Raw genomic sequence first — 20,813 nt, forward strand, 5'->3', positions numbered from 1 at the left:
CGTGGTATTGATACGGTTCTGAGAAGGTGCCTCACCCATGAGGAGGCCGAAAAAGTCCTGAATGAGTGTCATTCAGGCGCGTGGGGGGGCATCAATCTGGTTATGCTACAGCACAAAAAATCTTACGAGCAGGATACTTCTGGCCAACAATGTTCAAAGATTGCATAACTGCAGTCAGAAGTTGCCATACTTGTCAAATTTTTGATAGCAAAACCAGATGACCACCTGCACCTCTACAGCCAATAGTTGCTGTTGGGCCATTCGCCAAATGGGGCATCGATTTCATGACATGTAACCCCACCTCGACCGGGGGGCATGGGTATATCATAGTCGCAGTTGACTATTTTACCAAATGGGTCGAGGCGATGCCTACATTAGATAATACTGGTGAAACAACTGCCCTCTTCTTTTTCAATCATGTAGTCGCCAGATTACCGCCGGCTATAGTCACAGATCATGGATCGCATTTTCGCAATCATATGATGGTTGAATTAGCTGCCAAACTAGGGTTGTCTCACGACAGCTCTACTCCATATTATCCGCAGGCCAACGGACAAGTTGAAGCGATCAACAAGGTCCTGAAACGCATGCTGCAAAGGATGATCGGAGTTCACAAAAGAAGATGGCATCTAATCCTGTACTCAGCTTTGTGGGCTTACCGAACATCGGTAAGGAATGCAACCGGGTTCACACCCTTCCAACTGGTATAGGGACTGGAAGCAGTCTTACCAGTCCAGTGTGAAATCTCGTCTCTCAAACTCGCAATTGATCTCCTCCCCGGAACTTCAGAAGAAGAGGCTCGTTTCTTGGAATTAATCCAATTGGATGAAACCCGTCGTGACGCCGCGTTGGCTAATGAAGCCCATAAGAAACGAGTCAAGGCGCAGTTCGACAAAAATTTCAAACCCCGTGTCTTCTCAGAAGGTGACTTGGTCTTGCTTTACGACCAAGAATCCGATAAATTGGGAGCAGGTAAATTTAAGTCTTTATGGATGGGCCCCTATATTGTTAAGCGGGTGTTAGCAAAGGGAGCCTACGAGTTAATGGATTACGACGGAATTCCACTGGCGCAACCTCGTAATGGGTTGTACCTGAAGCGTTACTACGCGTAGTAGTAAACAATATGCTTTTGTTATATTTTTGTTTTCGCTAAAATGTTTGTTTTGGTCGAGTAATCCACCTTTTTACATTTATTGCAGATGTCAAACCCATTGGAGCCATGTGTTGGATATGCCGACGGAGCGAGTCGTAGTTCGCGGAACCTGTCCTCCGCAGCCTGGGCCATTTTTGATCCAAGCGGCGAGTTAGTAAGTTTCAGAGGTGTATGTATTGGTCGATCAACGAACAATATCGCTGAGTATAGCGCGTTGATAGAACTTCTCTCTGATGCCATCACTCATGGTATACGCCGACTAATTGTCAGGCTAGACTCACAGCTCGTAATACTACAACTCAATGGTATATATTCCGTCTGAAACCCAGCTATTTATCGCATGTTCCTAAGGGTTAAGATTTTGGAAAGACAATTTGATCTTATTCAATACCAACATATTTCCAGAAACTTAAACACATTAACCGACTCATTAGCAAACTATGTGTTAGATAGACATTTGCAACATTTATAAAAGGAAACACATCATCAATGTTTTACATGTGGATCATATAACTCAACCAGAATAAAACTCCGAAAATAAAAAATATATATAGCTGTTTATGGTTTACATATAATGTTCTATAACCAAGACAAAATCGGTCACGCGACCCAAAAACTCAAAATGCTAGGGGGCACCCTAGTCTAATGATGCTCGTGATAGCAAGTCACAGCCTGTGCGATCATGCGTAGGAGACGAGTCCATCGTCTGGGCACACCAGTAGTATGCCGCTGTAACCGCAAAGGTAGCTCGTCAGTCCTCACATCTGGTATACCAAGAGTGAGGCCCTCAACCTGCTCCTGCAAAGCTGTGAGAGTCTCGGCCACATCGAGGTCGCGAAGAATAGCCCTTCCGGCGGCCTCTCCTACTGGGGCAACAGCTGGTACTCTCAGGCGAACTACTGGACGAACAGGACCAACATCTGCATGTACACATGAGTTTGATTAGAGTCTTGATAGAACAAAGCACAAGGACATTATAAACAAAAACAGTAAACAACAATATGGTCAGATATTTTACCAATAGCACCCCACTGCTCGCCATCCGACAGTACTAAATCTGGATCACCCTGGAAGTCCATGCCAGCATATGGATACTCGGCATAAACCATCTCCTGATGATCAAACCACCTAAAGAAGGTATCAGAAAATGAAATCTAAGATTGGCCAGCATGCCTAGACATATGGTCAACCCATCTCTGCATACGTGGTTCAGTAGGAGAAGGTAAATCGAGTGCAATGTACTGCGGCTACATCAGTGGTATCTTCTCCAAGGCAAAGGCGGTCAAAATAGAACCGTACCCAAAGTTCTTCAACCTCCCGTTCTTTATCTTGGTCAACTGTTCCTTCATCACAAGAAGTACTGCGTCGCACCAGTTGAACACCTTCAGTTGGAGGCATTCCAAGGCATGCTGCATATAGGATCTGTTGGCTACATGGAGAGACGCACTACCGGCCATCCTACCAAAAGTAAACAGGATAGTCCTAAGGGACCTGTCAGTGACATCACGGATGATGATCTTGACGTCTTTACTCGGCTGAGATCCTTCTCTGCAATACCGGCGGACATAATCTCTCACAGAATCGCCTCCTCGGGCTGAACTTGACAAAGAGATGGGGGCACCCCGCCTCGACAAGCCAGTCAAGAAATAGATGTCTACTGCAGTCAAGGGGATAGATTTGCTCCTAATCTGGAAAACCTGATTGATAGGATCCCAAGCATCGAGCAAATACTGCAGTAAGTTGATCTGCTGTCTCATGCTAGAAATGCGGAAGAATTTCAGTAAGCCACAATTCCGCAGCGCGTTCACTGTAACTGGATCATGTAGGGCAATCATGTCCTCTTCTTCATGCTCACGTTCTTGCCATGTAAGGGTCATCTTGTTCCAAGATCTCTGAAAAACCAACAAGGGAGGAGTTAGATCATGATTTTGGTGAGAAACAGGCAAAAATTCCATGAAAAATTGGGCAACAAATTCCCTTTCTGTGCCCAACGGACCTGCAGCAGTGTTCTAGGTGCGTTGAAAGTCAAACTGCCTTCATACAAGCCAACATTCAATGCAGGTTTCGATACACTGGGGGTGCGTTGATAGCAGAACGAATCCCTCAAACCCCAGGGGCTCAGAAAAGCAGGGAATAAGGCTCAAAATGCAAAATGGAAACCATGAAATGAAAGAGCTCAGTTTTAGCTCCTACTTGGTCCAGCCGGCGTCGAGAATCGTCCACAGAATCTCCCGAAATCAACTGATGAAAATCGAGGGGGAGAGCACCTCCAAAGCTCCAACAAACCAAGTTCAAATGAAATGGTAAAATGAGGGGTAAAAAACACTTTTTATTTACTTTTACGTAGTTCAAAGTAAAATATTAGCGTTTTAATCTCGTTTTCAAGCAAATATTTTTCATTTCTAACTAGTTTGATGAAGCAGTTGAAAATACAGTACAATCTTTGGAAGGACAAAGCTATTTATGGTAAAAAATCAAAACAAGACCATCTAATCGAGCAGTTTTAGCGCATAGTTCAAGCTCGTTAAAAAATAAACATAAGACCGAGCAAATGTTTCCACCCGCGTTTAAGCTCGTTAAAAAATGAACTATCCCCTTGGTAAATAACCACCGTGAATGTAGCATTTCAGCCATTAAAGCCTTGGTCGTGTTTGCATTGTCACCTCCACTTTTCCATTGGCCGATCATTCACCTCCATTTGTTTGTTTACCCATTTTGAGGAACGGCAGCGAAGAGTGATTTCACTAGCCATCCTTGTGACACTGTCGTGATTGGAAAATTCCAAACCTTACCTGGAATCAACTGCTACCCATTTTATCACTCGTTCCTCAAAAGACGAGTCTTCTTTAAGCTCTTTTCAACTGACTCGTAAAATATGAAAAGATTGCCGAGTTTTGGCCTTCCAGCTCGTTAAAGCGACCGGAAGTGCTATCCCTCCTCTAGATTTTAATCTTTTTGGACCTGAGGGATTATTGCACAAAAAGATCGAGCACTTGTTTTGTTCGGCTCGTTAAAGCTAATCGAAAATTCATCCCTTCTGTATTGTTTTATACTTTTTCGGACTTAAGGGATTAGATGACGAAAAAAGAATTTTGGAGTTACCTTTATGTACCTTTTCAAACTCTCTAAAAATGAAAAGGACCGAGTTGCCTTTGTCGTTAGACTCGTTAAAAAGATTAATAGCGACAAACTTGTGTTTAGACGAGAACGAGTTTCACTATCGCTAGGCTCGTTAAAACATAGCGATGGGTTTGCCCGAAGGGAAAATTATAGAACAAGCATATGTTATCGTCCTCAAGCTTGACAAAAATAAAGAGGTACTGGTGAGCAATGACTGGGGAAAAATTGGGAAGAAAACTCAAAGAATCTTTATTGGTAGCAAGTCGCTCTTGAACATGACACTTCCACTCCGTGCCCGAGTCGGGTTGGGTTGTTTCATTCACCGGTCACATCGCCATGGTCTCGCCATACCATCCACATTTGGGGTTAATGCTACCAATCCATCACATAAGTGTCGCCGATATGTTCAAGAGAAGTTATCCAGAAAGGCCCTTGTGTCCCGCCCACTACCATACATTATACTCCATTCTTTCATGACCGCCACCCTGAACCATATATCATCAGATCGTTTTCACCTCCATCAAAATCATTTGCTCCGTTCCGTGTCATTGATGTGGGATTCATTAAGGCCCTCCTATGACGGATCACTTCTTGTCGACATCAGCTCATTATCCAAGAAGTTGATCTAGGAACATCCCATTCAGTACTTTGAAGCTTGCATATCTCAATGGCAAGTTTCTCACTTCCGGCGACAGGTATACATCCATGACCTTCGACCGAAAGATTTTGCGTGGTGTTCGACGCCAAATCCTTTATTCACACCACGTGAATTGTACTGCAGTACCTTGAGGGTCATATCATTATCGGTGATTCCTCTCGCACTTGTTAACAATTTACATCATTGACTGGTAATCAAGCGATGTCTTTCCATGTTCGACTTCAAAACATTTCTCACATGGATCGACTTGTACTTCGAGTGAAGATCGGACGAGATTGAAGACCCCGGATCTAGTTTCATCCATCCAGGCTGCGATATATATTCAGGAAAATAAGGACATTGAAATGTACAACATTGCAGCACAGATAATCATCCTACCAAAAGGATGATGGCTCTATCAGAATCATCAGTCTGCCATCAGACGATTGTCTGTCCTATGTACATGAAAATGAATTTATAAAGCTGAGCATGGGAACGCCCGCCTCAGCTAGATCATGAAAACAGTATGAAGATAATGTATTGTATTGTATTTTATTACAGGTCTCGTCCCAGCATTGAAAGAACTTCGGATCCTCCTAATAAAGCATTTCACCCGATAAACGGCCTCATACTTTAGAGGGAAACTGTTATAGACATTTTTGTGCCTTACAGCTCTAAGCATGAAATGTCCATAAACCAAGGGCTCCTAAGTCCCTAAAAGTGTTGTTCTAACTCCTAAAGGAACAAGGTGAACAAATTACCGCTTCTCCCAGAAGTTCTCCACCAGAAACTGCTCAAAATAAGTCAAATCAGGATCATTTCAGCTGCTCCACTAGCCAAGTGCGTTGCATAGCACCTAAGTCCACCAGCTAGATGCGTTGCAACGCACCTAAATGCACTACCAGGGTGCGTTGAGCGGGAAATGACAAGTGGCAGAGTCATTCCACGAGGTGGAGAGACAATGGAAGCTTCCAGAATCTTCTCCAATGACACTTGCCTGACTGAATTCGACCAAGGATGAGTAAGAGGCTCTCAGTCTCCAAGTGGAAGCAAGAACTGACAGAGAGAAGCCACGAATCAATTCATGAGCTGACTCATCCTCCTTGCATACATCTATATATGGATCCCTCATCCCAGAGATCCAGAGGCTGGAATTTTGCACATTGTAAGGAATTGCTGTTGGTTGTGAGATACATATCAGAGAATTGGGTGATCTATGCCTTGTTGGGGTTGAAGAAGGGATTTCTTTGCTGGGAGGTTGATGCTGGGTCAGTAATCATCGGTTGTATCTCCTTCTGGATCTTCTTGTATGTCAATAAAACTATTTGAGTTTCTTCTCCATGCTTGTGTTTCATTGATGCTTGTTAAATTTGTATGGTTAACTTAAATCTGATCCTAAGTTATTTATGAATATAAACCCATGTCTTTGTATAGTTTCCTTCTTCTGTGATCTTGCAGGTACTTGGTGAAGCTGGGCAAGTAAGGGAACAGGTAGCTGGAAGCTGTCAAAGAGGAGAGGGATTGGATCAAAGGACTAGCGCAAGACACAGGTTGGTTCATCCAATTCCTCTTTCTTTATAGTTCATAAAGAAGAATACAAAAGTAGTTTTCTCTGTTTGTTTCTAAGGTAGCTGTCACACCTTAGTGGGATAGAATAGATCTAAATGGACACTTTTCCCGATAACATGTAGTCATTTACTTTTGACTCTAATTATGAGGAACAAATGATAAAGACTTGTTTAAAAAAAACGACTATTAATTGTTTGTTGATTTCTAATAAAATAAAATCGTTGAGAAGAAGGAATGGAATGGGGACTCATGAATTAAGTTGAATAACTTCCATACAGTTGGGGGCAATTATCTCTTTTCTTTCCTAGAACCTAGAGGTAAATATCTCAGAAGGAGATTTGGAGGGGGTTAGCCACTGGGAGGAGGCAATACCACCTAAAGCAATAAAGAGATCGTAATGCTGCCAGGAAGGTCGTTTTGCGCTGGTTGGGACTAGTGGAGAATCTCTCATCAAATTGAAAAGATCTGCAATTGCAGACTGGACTAGGAAGGTCTAGAGGCCTGTGAATGAAGTAGCCAGAGAAGGCTGTAAGTTACCCACTGTACTGGAAAAGAAGAAAGGGGGGGAATTCAGAGATAATTTCTGATTCCATTGGTAGGGAGGAACATTCTCATTCATATCCCATCTTCTGGATTTGGTTGTGCACAATTCAAATAAGTCTTGATTCTTTACGGTTGGATTTATTAATGAAACTGTGACTAGGAGGTATAACGGGTATAAGCTCTAATATTTTGTGTTATTATTAAACGAATAATTGGTAGCTATTGAAAACTATGCTCACCCAGTACAATACATTTATCGTAAACTCTGTTGATAGTCTTTACATGAAATTTAAGACTGTATTCACAAGAGGGAAAATGACATTTTTGTTTCCTGGTTATATCTCAAAGATAAATGGCTTAGCTGAAGTTGAGAAACTTCAGAAAGGAGTAGTGAGAGAGTTGAGGGTTGACAAATCTGCCCACTGCCCATCTAATTAGGTTGGTCCTAAACCAATAGCCAAGAACTGATCAACCTTAGGACAGATAGGGAACAAAGTTTCTGTTAATGAATCTTGCCATGTCTTGTTTATATGTTAAGTTATGGTATGTTCTATGCTTATAACAATTTACTTCTTTTCCTTATTATATTCCAAAGATTAGCAATCACACGTACATAAAGTAAAGTGCAGATAGAACATTAAACAATCGACAGAAAACAAGCCAAGACAAGAGACACAAGATGTGGCGGCTAGCCAGGGACAAACCCTACAATGTGTGGGGAAACCCTTTGATAAAATCTTCTTTTATCTTCAATAATTCAGCAGAGAGAAATAGTACAATAAATCTGATTCATATCAGCAGTAGCAAAACCTAGATCAGCAGCATCAGCATTAGCGGCTTCATTATCAAACTAGGGCAGACGATATCTCACAAACCGACCGTCGGATTGACTTCATTCCACCACCAAAAGTTTCGGCTTCCAGAGGAGGTTCAGATGAACCTACAACGCAGTTCAGATGAGGAGATATTCTAGGCCACATAGGTCAATCTTTACTTCTGCAGTTGCAGCTTCTGTTTCAGCAGTTTCCGGCTTCAAACTAGGGTAGTCGATATCTTGCAAACCGTTCATCGGATTGACTTCATTCCACAACCAAAAGTTGCGGCTTTCAGAGGAGGTTCAGATGAACCTAAAGCGCAGTTTAGATGAGGAGATATTCTAGGCCATGCAAGTCAATCTTTACTTCTGCAGTTGCAGCGTCAGTTTCAGCAGTTTCCGGCTTCAAATGTGAGAGAGAGAGACCCATTTCAGGGCAGTAGAGAAGAGACACATTTCTGCATAGTAGAGAGAGAGAGAGATGTGATGAGATCACCGAGTCCAAATGAGGAAAAATCCTCTTATATTTATACACAACGTTGGTGGGTGAATAGAGGCGAGAGTTGGGCTTCTGAGCCTACATGAGTTGTAGGTCGGCTTGATAATAATTCCATAATCAAAATAAATTCATATCTCCATGAATACTTGTCGAAATCGGATGATTTTTATATCAATCCTACACCTCTCGACGAGAGGAATCTAATAAAAATATTATCAGGCATGAATAAGATGACCCACATGAAGTTTTGCCTTCGTTGCCAATTTTAACACTCCCTCTCAACCATGGAGAACTTCATCTGCAATCTGTCTATCAGTAGTTACTATTCATCCATCAAATGCACTACCCTATACAGCTTGACCCTTGCCCTGTTCTGCTCTATTCTGCCTGTTTTGCTTTGTCTTGTTCTGCCCTACACTGATCTGTACTGTTTTGCTCTGTTTTGCTCTGCTCTTGCATTGTTCTATTCTGCTCTGCTTTTGTCCGAATTATGAAGAAGAAGAAATGATCGAGGATGTATACTGACTCAAAGTCAGTCTTAGAGTATGTACCACTGGTCCCAGACTAGTCTCATCCAACCCGAAGTCAGCATCATAGTGAGTACAACTCCACTGGTCCTAGACCAGTATCATCCTCCACTGACTCAAAGTCAATCTAAGAGTGAGTACCACTGGTCCCAGACAAGTCTCAACCGACCCGAAGTTAGCTTCATAGTAAGTACCACTCCTACCACTGGTCCCAGACCAGCATCGCAGTCTCAGAGAGTGTACCACTGGTCCCAGACCAGTCTCAACCGACCCGAAGTCAGCATCATAGTATGTACCACTCTCACTGGTCCCAGACCAGTACTGCACTGACACGAAGTCAGTCTCGGAGTATGTACCACTGGTCCTAGACCAGTCTCAACCGACCCGAAGTCAGCGTCATAGTATGGTACAACTCCTACCACTGGTCCCAGACCAGTATCGCAGTCTTAGAGAGTGTACCACTGGTCCCAGACCAGTCTCAACCGACCCGAAGTCAGCGTCATAGTATGTACCACTCTCACTGGTCCCAGACCAGTACTGCACTGACACAAAGTCAGTCTCGGAGTATGTACCACTGGTCCCAGACCAGTCTCAACCGACCCGAAGTCAGCATCATAGTATGGTACAACTCCAAACCACTGGTCCCAGATTAGTATCATTGATCCCAGATCAATTGAGGTCATCCTAGCGTAGGGAGTATGGTAGATACAACGATGCGTCCATCGGTACTACTATGGTCCCTAACTTCATTTCCCTGCTCATTGATCAGATGAGAGGTACTTCCCATGAGTCCCAGACTGCATGGGTAGGATGCCTCGACATGAGAACCGATCAATCCTGTCCTCACAGGAGAACACATCAATCCTGCTACAATCGCCGTGGAGAACACATCAATCCAGGCTGTCATGGAGAACACATCAATCCAGGCCTCACAGGAGAACTAATCATCCTGCTACACAGGAGAGCGAATCATGTTGTTCCACAAGAGAGCGATTCATCTTGTCCCACAAGAGAGCGAATCATCTTGTTCCAGTGTGCACCACCAGGGGAGGGTGAGTCACCCTGTGGTCATATGTTGCTCCAGTAGGAACGGCAAGCCCTTAGAGCTCCCAGATGATGTCTATCTGCTGGAGCAATTGACGAATATGGGATTCTTCAATAATCGAATCCCACCTCTGGTTGTTACAGAGAATCACAGTGGTATCCAATGTAAATCCAAACAGCTCACTGAAGAGCTTTCGCAACCAGACTGCCTCACTCGAGGTTATGCTAGCAACAATATATCTTGCTTCGGCGGTGCTCAATGCCACCGACTTCTGCTTCCTGCTCTTACCCGGAAGTGCTCTTATGGTCCACCACACTGCCTGCCCAATCAACATCAGTATATCCAAGTAGTCTCACATCTCCGGTAGTGTATCTTAATCCATGAGAGATTGTGTCCTGAAGACATCTCAGAAGATTCCTGACATCAATCCAGTGAGGCTCAACCAAATATGAGCTCACAATGCTAACTGCAAAACATATGTTCGGACGGAGGTTCACCAAGAACATTAATGCGAATGAGTTTTTGGAACTCAGAGGCATTTCCCAAGTCTGGTCCGACATCACTACCATATAACTTCTAAAAGTTAAGATCCTCGAGGTAGTCACAGGCTTGCAGTCCATCATATCGAATCTTTCCAATATATTTACCACATATTTTCCTTGAGATAGGAAAATTTCCCTTGGCTTCTGCCACACTTCAAGTCCTTGGTCCTTCATTTCAAATTCAGAAGCCATCTCCGTCTTACATTTGTGAATGAGAGGGTTTGCACCTGTTAGAAAGAGGTCATCCACATACAACACCAATATGAGAGCCTTGTCATCTTCAATCTTAAAGTAAAGGTTAGGATCAGCTTCACTCCTAGTGAATCCCAGCTTCATCAAGTAGCTATCGATCCTCTCATACCATGTTGGGGGTGCTTGCTTCAGCCCATAGAGAGCCTTCTTCAACCTGCATACATGAGATATTCAATCATAAATCTCAAATCCTTCAGGTTGCTCCACATAGACCTCTTCTTTGATAGAACCATGCAAGAACGCGGTCTTAACATCCATCTGATGTAGGTTCCATCCTTGTGAAGCCACAAGGGCTATGATCAAGCGGATGGTCGTATATCTGGCAACAGGTGCAAATATCATAGTCTATACCTCCCTTCTGGGATAAACCACGAGCAACAAAATGAACCTTATACTTTTCCATACTTCCATTTGCTGCATGCTTTATCTTGTAAAGCCATTTTGAAGTAACAATTGTCTTGTCCAGGGTCTGGGAACTACTTCCCAGACATCATTCTCCATAATAGACTCATATTCTATGGTCATAGCATCCTTCCATAGTTAATGCTTGATAACATTTGAGAATGATGAAGGTTCATTTTGTATGATTGTGCTCATGATGGTCAGGTATCCCTGATACCTGTTAAGTTTATTACTTTGATGGAAGGTTCCTCAGGGTGCAGCATGTCCTTTAGCATCATCATGTATCCCCCCTAAGCCATGAAGGCCTCTTCGTAGAAGAGGAAGGCTCATGTGGATGAGGATCAATTGGATCCATGGGTTCTTCTACATCAGGCATTGATTCATCATGCTTTTCTTTCGGTTCCCTGGTGTCGGCTTCTTGAGAGCTACTCAAAGTCAGCAGATTGTCCACCTTGCTGAGAGCCATATCTTTGTCAAAGGTGACATCATGACTAATCAAGACTTCCCTTTGACCGGTGGTGAACATTTGTTCAGGAGTTTAGGAACCCAATGCTTGATGAGGGCATCGATTTGGTACATATACGGCGGTGATTGTAGTTTCAGCCCATAGAAACTTTGGAAGTCTTTGATCATGTAGCATTGCCCGGACAGCTTCCATCATCGTGTGGTTCTTCCTTCCCACGACGCCATTCTGCTCAGGAGTAGGTGGTGTAGTAGTCTCCTTCTTAATGCCAACATTGGGTATGCATGAGTGAACCAACTGTAATATATTGGAGGTCTTGCTTTGGCTTGAGGGGAATGGTCCCCTTTTGAGCTTTCCTTTAGCACATCCTGGACATACACCTTCTTTCTCCACTCAGAATTCGGGCATCCCTGTCAGGATTTGTCTTACACCGAGTATAGCTTTATAATGAAGGGTGGTAAACCTCTAATGCCAAAGTTCAGACTGAAGAGATGTGTCATAAGACATGACACCTAGCAGACTTCCATCGACCTGATATAATGAATCAACACTAAACCCAAGAGTAAAGGCATCTTTAACATTGTTTTTCCATATACGTACCTTGCCATCGCTGAGGGTTACCTTGTAGCCTTTGTCTTCCGTTGCCGAGATGGACACTATGTTTTTTTTGAGGTCAGGTGCATTTAATACATCCTAGAATTTCAAGCCTTCTTGAATGCTTGTCCTCTTCCTTGATTCCCATCTCTCCTCTTACCTTTGCTGTTGAATTTGTCATTCCTTTGATTGCCATCAGAGGGATTTCGAGTTGCACCACTGCATACTGTACCATGCTTCTCTAATCATGATTATCATCATGCTGCCCATGTCCATGATTTTATCCATCTTAATGCTGCTCAAACTAGTGTGCATCATCATCATGCTATGCTATATGTCTATGATCTCATGTTTCCCTTTATGTCCATGATCTCATTCATCATGATGCTCATGATCTCATACATAGTGACTTGCTTTATCGCAAATGTAACATCGTCATTTTCTTCTAGCCTTAGGTCCAACCTTTCCTTTTGATTTAGTCCCGGAATTATTTCTTTTCTTTGCATGAGGAGGAAAGGCAGCAGGAGGACCTTTAGGCATAGGCATTTTTTGCACTTCTTCCCTTGTTTCTTCTTGAATGCATCTAGCCATTAATTCCTTGAAACCAGGGATTACATTATAGTTCAAAAGAGTAGTCCTTAACACGTACCATTCGGATGGTAATCCAGTCTATTGTAGATTTCCTTAGAGGTGTCCAGTTCAGAGATGTAGGCCACCAAGTGCTTGTCGATAGAGTCCCGGACGATATTTTATTGTTTTGACTTCTCCATTTTTTCATTTGTTCCAGGCAGCAATGGATGCATTTGATGGAGGCTCAACAATATTTCCTCTCACATGATCCAACACTCCTTGATTCTCAAGGGTTAGATCGATAGACATCTTCCATCCGTGATAGTCAGCTTTCTCACGGAGCTTGTCTTCAGCAGGAAAGAGTGTTGAGGACCACATAGTTCTTTTAGGAAAGCCTTACCAATATTCTCTTCGATGATTGCTCCTTCTCTTGCTCGGGCTTTGTCTTCACCTCAGCTTTGATACCATGTTAAGTTATGGTATGTTCTATGCTTATAACAATTTACTTCTTTTCCTTATTATATTCCAAAGATTAGCAATCACACGTACACAAAGTAAAGTGCAGATAGAACATTAAACGAGTATTTTCAGTAATTCAGCAGAGAGAAATAGTACAATAAATCTTATTCATATCAGCAGTAGCAAACCCTAGATCAGCAGCATCAGCATTAGCGGCTTCATTATCAAACTAGGGCAGACGATATCTCACAAACCGACCGTCGGATTGACTTCATTCCACCACCAAAAGTTTCAGCTTCCAGAGGAGGTTAAGATGAACCTACATCGCAGTTCAGATGAGGAGATATTCTAGGCCACGCAGGTCAATCTTTACTTCTGCAGTTGCAGCTTCAGTTTCAGCAGTTTCCGGCTTCAAACTAGGGCAGTCGATATCTTGCAAATTGTTCATCGGATTGACTTCATTCCACCACCAAAAGTTGCGGATTTCAGAGGAGGTTCAGATGAACCTACAGGGCAGTTCAAATGAGGAGATATTCTAGGCCACGCAGGTCAATCTTTACTTCTGCAGTTGCAGCTTCAGATTCAGCAGTTTCCGGTTTCAAATGTGTGAGAGAGAGACCCATTTCAGCGCAGTAGAGAAGAGACTCATTTCTGCGTAGTAGAGAGAGAGATGTGATGAGATCAGTGAGTCCAAATGAGGAAAAGTCCTCTTATATTTATACACAACGTTGGTGGGTGAATAGATGCGACTGTTGGGCTTCTGAGCCTACATGAATTTTAGGTCGGCTTGATGATAATTCCATAATCAAAATAAATTCATATCTCCATGAATACTTATCGGAATCGGATGATCTTTATATCAATCCTACAGCTCTCGACGAGAGGAATCTAATAAAAATATTATCAGCCATGAATAAGATGACCCACATGAAGTTTTGCCTTGGTTGCCAATTTTAACATTATATAAAGGAGAAAAAAAGAAACTGGAGCGACTCTCATACATTCAGATTTATATATTTATTTTTATAAGATAATTCATAATCGTAAGAGTCAAGAATAACAAAATAGATATAGTTGGAATAACCCATGTTAATTCATAAACAGTAGCAGGTCGCTGAACCGAGGAACTTGGCAGAACAAAAATGTGCAATAAGGAAGGAATATTTCTTTTCAGATCGAACATCTCTATTTAACAGTCATGACAACGAAAAAAATATGGTAGAGTATTAAACATTTATGACAATGAAAAGAACAAAACAGGGTTTAGGCCGTTGCAGGTCTGAGTCGAGGCAAACCTTTCCCAACCCTCAAGCAGAGCTAGTCTCTCAGAGCAACATAAATAACAGAGAACTCAAATATAGAGCGGTAACACTTAAATACCCGCAAAACATTAAATGCATATCAGTTACTTGGGTGGTGAAACCCTCTTCCATGTAATTATGTAGCCGTAACAAAAAGGTAAACAGAGAGAACGTTTGAGTGGCTCAAGCCATGAAATACAAACAGTAAGCAAAGACACAACATAAGCTCTATACGGCCACAAGAACATATAACCATAACCACTTAGCTACATAGAAGGAGTTGTACTCTGTTCCGGAATAGAAAGTGAAAAAGTTTTTTCCTGTAGCTAATTCGGAAAACAAAACAAACACCCATGATGCACTGAGTGTTGTATTCTAAACCTTGTAGGTATGACTAAAATGGGGTTATTTTGTGGCCTCAGCCCTCCAGGATTTAGCTATCAGTGGACCAAATTACAAAATAGACCCTCATATAAAGACTGCAATAATTTTGTGTGCCAACCTTGTAACACATATCACCCATATAACATTATATGTACATAAAAAAAGATTTAACTAAAGTAATTCCACTCCTTAAGGCACATATCAATTTTTAAACAGTAAATCGAAATTATATAAATCATATTGTGCTATATTGCTTGATTAAATTTTCTTAATTAATCCAACATCAAACCTTGGCATGGTTCCTAAGTTATACGATGGACTTATTAATAATATGCTTGATATTTAAGTTCGGACAAACTCTGGCTGGCATGTGATTAACTGAGCTCGATCTCTGTCGACGATTAAACTAGAAAAGACACCTCTCAATACCATAATGCACCACATACAGTAATCATACAGACCGTAGCATACACAAAACATTCTCGAACAAGGTTTTACACTTGTCAGGTGCCGGTAGTCTGTTTATGGTCCAACATCCGTTGTTGGATCACGAGGTTGAGCATCAAATGGTTGAGGTTTGACAAGGGTCCGTTAGGGTAATTAAACCCTATGCCCACCACATTTCGGCCATTCATTTGTTTCAAGCTTCGATGGTGCTGGTCTCTCCGAACTCGACAATTTCTGCTTGGTTGGGGTTTCAATTATGTACATAAACCTGTTGCAGGTATGCATATCCCTTTATCCTTGTGGATACGATTTACAGTCTATTATGTCGTTGCTTTACAGTGACTTGCAAAGATTTTTACCGTTACTCACCTAGATATTAACTGGTTTTGCAGGCCTATTTGGGGTTCAACTTCCACCTCTTGCTGGGAAACTCAGTTGCTCGATATCTTCTGTAGACAGTGGTGACAAGTTCGCAGATCCTCTGTTGTTCACAATCGGAGTTGACAGGGTCATGGGCCTTTAATTTTTCTTATCTATGTATTAGGTATTGCCGTCCCCTGAATTTGAGGCAAACCCGATTTCCAGAATGCTTTCCTTTCTGAGATGGTCTGTTTGTTAAAGGGCAGGGTTCCTCCACTCCCCCGCACAGTTAATTTCCATGTTGAACCCACCTACTTCTAAGGAATAGTTCAGCGTTAATATGGAATACAAACCTTGGTACGTGGTAACCATTACGTTGCACTATACAAATATATTCATCTTTGATTAATGGGTTTTAATGTAATTTTCCTATGGCTGTTCCGCAGGTTGCCATGGCCTCTGTAGCAGAAGCTAGGCTTAACCACCATGACTTGTTTGCATATGTAAGGTCTTAAGGGTCTGAACCTTTATATCCTTCATGTGTCAAGTGCCTAATTAACAATTCATTCCTCCAGGCTGTATCGCGAGATATTTACAGTAGTTTAGGAAGTTTTTTTCCTCCGGCTAATAATTATAATTTTCCTATATAGCTGATTAGTGTAATTTGAGGAATTGGTTGCTTATTATTTTGTCGACTAGGCTATCTTTAAATTTAATGGAGGTACAAGAACTATTTCCTGTTTTGGTTGCCTCCCATGAATATATAAGATTTTGTATCCAAACTTCATTTTTCAATATTTACTATAATGGAAATATGAACTCGGTATTATGGTTCTGGTAATTTTCTTTTGTCAGACGATTATAGATGTTTACAATATCTTTTCTGCGTAAGAAAAAATCCCTAACCCGAGTTGTGGCATGTATGTCAACATATTTCTTAATATGCATTTTACAAACAGAGTCAATTGGCACTTGAAGGAAAAAACAACTTTCTAAATAAGAAATCATGTCTCTTGAAAGTCTTGGTTTCCTCTGAGGACCATCAGCACCTAAAGTGTCATGTTTGCCATGACAAGGCCATTCTTGCCCATCTTCATGATCATACATGTTGTATGTTATTATTGCAACATCAGGATCTTGAACCATGACCTTTATAATAAAATGGCATTGGCAACCCCTCCTTTTGATAATTGAACGCTTTGGTTTGGTTTTCCATTCTTCTTTCTTGTCGTCTGGGCCATATGGGCAAGTATAACTACAAAATAAATTTTGAAATGTCAACACATATGACAAATGATAAAACATTGTTAATATCAACATGTAAATAAGGCTTTTTTAAAATACTTACAGTTCCCATAGTAAGACAGCGCTAGACCTTAAGCTTGGAGTTTTGCTTTTTTGACGCTGGAAGGAACATGGAGCGTCTGGATTCGATTCCTCTCCTTGAATAAAATCATTAATTCTTAGTTTACGAATTTTTGCAACGCGGTCAATATTCATGTTTGTCTTGTATACTTCAGACCAAACTAAATCTTTACTAGAAAATATGATTTTCTCTTTAGGGTCTTGTACCTCAAGGCCCATAATAGTGTTCCATTTCTTTTCCATCATGTCTCAATGTCTGCAAAAAATGTGGAGACATATTATGAAGTTGAATCTAAAAACTGAAGTTTTAAAAGAGAATAAATAGTTGCATTTACAAGTAGACTATTGTCGTGGGTCCTCTTCATTGACATACACCAACAACCAATTCATACAAACCCGTTTTCATGTAGTGATCTGCAGGTATTCATGAAACCGATCATGTACTTTCCTCCATGCTCAACCTTTCACCACCTTTTTGGTTTAGTCATTTTTAGCTCCACCTGGGTGTATTCATCGTTTTGAGCATAATTTCGAAGTAATCAGGGGAAGCCTTCTCAATTGTTTGCTCTCCCTCTTTGTTGGAATGTTAAAGATAACCTTAGCCCTTTTTTTAAGCAGAATCGATTATATTCGTCCAAAAAAATCTTTGTTATTATTTTTTCTGTAAAGATTTGGTTCTTTAACGACTTTAAGCGCGTAGAGACAACCTGGAATAAAGTTAAATATTGCGTGCAACAATAGGCTGGCCCACTCACAGTGAAGAATAATACCATAAATCAATTTATTGTGTTTTATTGGTTGTCTGGACTATAATTTAAGCATTTTCTGTTGAACGATAGCTTGCAGAGCTACACATAATTTTGAAGTAATCTGGAGATCCCTGCTCAATTGTTCGCTGGCCCTCTTTGTTGGAATTTTAAACATAACCTTAGCCTTTTTTTAAAGCAGAATCGACTATATTCATCCAAAAAAATCTTAGTTATTATTTTTCGGTAAAGATTTGGAGTAGTCTATCTGGCTCAGGTATCTCCTTAAACAGCTTGAACGCTTCACCCACATATCCATTCTGTGCATACCCAACAATCATCACTGTCCATAAAACCGCATTTCACTCGCTCGGTGGTTCTGCTTTGGGGAAGGGCGGGGTAGTAGGGGATCCCAATAGACTGTACTGTTCATTAGATTTGATGCAGCAGTAATATTTATAGGATGAGAAACATGAAATTATGGCTCAGTTGGAGGCACGTTAGTGGCAGCAGAAGTGGGATGGCATGGCCTTAGCACGCTTCTCTGATTAATATCCCCCACACAGACCTACACAATTATGCCCCATGATCCCAATATTGCAGTCCACGGATCAATTCCAGCATGCTTCCCACAATTGTCGGAAGGCGTTACAAAGCAACCTGAACATCAAAGTCTGCATTAATTCAATAACAGTTAGTATCACGTTTTTGAAGATTTTTCAGCCAGAAAAACAATGGTTTTCAATTTTTTTTGAGTACATGACTCGAGGAGGATCATATAAAAGGAGGGCAGGCTAGAGTAACAAACGTACGAACTCACCAAGTTATAATTTGGTATTCCCCCCACTGTGTAGAAATTGGATTGTAATTCTATGAACCCAGCTGCAATCGAAGGCACTTAACTATGGAGTAGTCTATAATGCTCCGGTTCATACGAACTTTTCAAATCGAGTTGGCACGATTGCCATACTCTCGTTAAGGCATTGGCGGGGTTGGTGAAGTTGAAACAGGAAGTCGGCGCGCGAGGTGGCGGTGACGGAGGTAACGGAGTTCACGTTCTGGCGAAGTGAGGGAGACGGAGGTGAGGGAACGCCAGTTGGGTGGTTGGCCGGAATAATGCGCTTTTCGGATGATCGGAATCTCCGAAAAGTCGCATTATAGACTACTCCATTTCATTTTCCTACGGAACCAATGCACTCCATAAAAAGGTTTCACTGTATTGTTAAAAGCTATTCATGCTATGAAGATAACAACTACTTTTCTAAATACAATGACCACTCTTATCTCCAATGTTATTAATGACTTTTTTTCATTCACATGATTAAAAAAACCTATTTCAACTTTGTTTTTCTCAACAATGACTCCAATTGATTTTGTCTTATTACATGATTGTAAAGAATATCCAAACAAACAATTATTCATTTCAAATAAAGATAGGCTGAAAGTGGAAAACTACATTCCCATTGGAATCTGATCTATCCACAGAAATTATTGGAGAAAAAGTTCACAACCCTCAACATTAAGGATTTAAAAAGAGTATGGAGAATCTCTCATGACAAATTATTTTTGCCAAATCTAATTGCTGTAGAGAGAAGAATTTGCCCTTCTAATTGATTCCAAAATAAATTTAATAATCTAAAACTACTAAAAACATCTATATTTATGGATATTTCACTTGTAAAATTATTATGGGATAAATCGAATATAATATTGGTAGGGAATACATATGAGAGATTATACTCTTCCTTTTATTTCAATCTCTATTTAATTATATCATATATACACTTTTCCATTTGATAAAGCGAAGATACATTTATTGAAAGCGCTTCAAGTCCTTCACCCCTTGAGATCCAATGGTATCTTTCTGCTAAATTCATTATTGGATAAATCTAATATGTAGTTTTGTGAGATTTACTATTCCCTTAATATTACCATAAAATTTATTATATTCCACATTTAAAGTCTGTACCTCTTTCAAATATATAATATAGTTAAAAAGTTCCTATAAATCTGTTTTTCTTTACGTTCAACCATTCTAAAAAAATTATTGGAAAAAACATATAAGACTTGTAGAGAAACCGGAAGCTATATGACGAGATGTCCACTAAGTGAGTTCTCTGACATATTAATATTTTGTAATACCTCACATTTATGTAAGGCTGGCATTGGTCCCTCCAATTTGTTTTGTGCCATATCTGTCTTCTAATGCCACACATTTATGCAAAGTTGGCATTGGTCCCTCCAAATTGTTTTGGGACAGATCCATGATTTGCAAAGTTGTAAGATTGTCAAATACTCCCTGAGAATTGGTTGTTCTTCAAACTGATTAAATATAACATAGTACAATTTTCTAGAATTCGCTGGTGGAGTTGGCATCCAAATCCAGAAATCCCAATTCAACTAGACGTATGAGCATGATTGATACTTGTTGAAGTCACACAGGATACCATGAAGACGAAGGATAGTAGGGATTAAAAGTGGTCCCATGAACATAAAATATACACATTGGTAAACTTGTTGTTTTGTGGATCAATTTTTCCCTATTTATGGAAACTGCTTACATATCGTCAATTTTATAGAGACTGGGGTTGAGTTCGGCTGTCAAAGATGTACATAGAAATTATTCAACAAATCTCTGATAATGTCCCTTGTATGGAAATGTTGTCTAATGAAAGTCACCATATTTCACTGTAACCTGTTCCGTGGGACATCCAGGGTAAGAATATGATGAAACTCATATCTGTGTAACCTCCAAACTTGCTCTATCCCGTGGGACATGCAGGGTAAGAATATGATAAAACTCATATCTGTGTCACTTCTAAACTTGCCTTGTAGGAAAGACCTTGCAAAACACTTTGCCACATGCAACAAAGACATTACAAAGACTTAACAGTCATTATAGAGCAGAAGGAGTGAAGTCTCATATAAAGTCTATATGTAAACTGTAAAGTTGTTCGGCTAAAACATGGAAAAGACAGTAAGAGGGAGTCCAACTATTCTAAGAAAAATTATTGGAAAAAA

At 40.8% G+C, this 20,813-nt stretch overlaps 1 protein-coding gene and 1 long non-coding RNA gene across 2 annotated transcripts in view; both read left to right on the forward strand.

Moving 5' to 3' along the window:
- LOC149214883 (uncharacterized) overlaps positions 1-20,813 on the forward strand; it is a 293,065-nt gene that overhangs the window by 117,813 nt on the left and 154,439 nt on the right. The gene's annotated exons all lie outside the window — the stretch shown is intronic.
- Positions 15,123-16,467, forward strand: LOC149214884 (uncharacterized). The gene is made up of 2 exons (XR_016250434.1): positions 15,123-15,598; positions 15,714-16,467. It is a non-coding gene; the product is annotated as an uncharacterized LOC149214884 (long non-coding RNA).

Source organism: Pinus tabuliformis, chromosome 1_1, assembly GCF_031772625.1.
Source record: "Pinus tabuliformis cultivar Carrire ecotype Pingquan chromosome 1_1, CPIR1, whole genome shotgun sequence".
In the NCBI taxonomy this organism is placed as follows: domain Eukaryota; kingdom Viridiplantae; phylum Streptophyta; class Pinopsida; order Pinales; family Pinaceae; genus Pinus; species Pinus tabuliformis.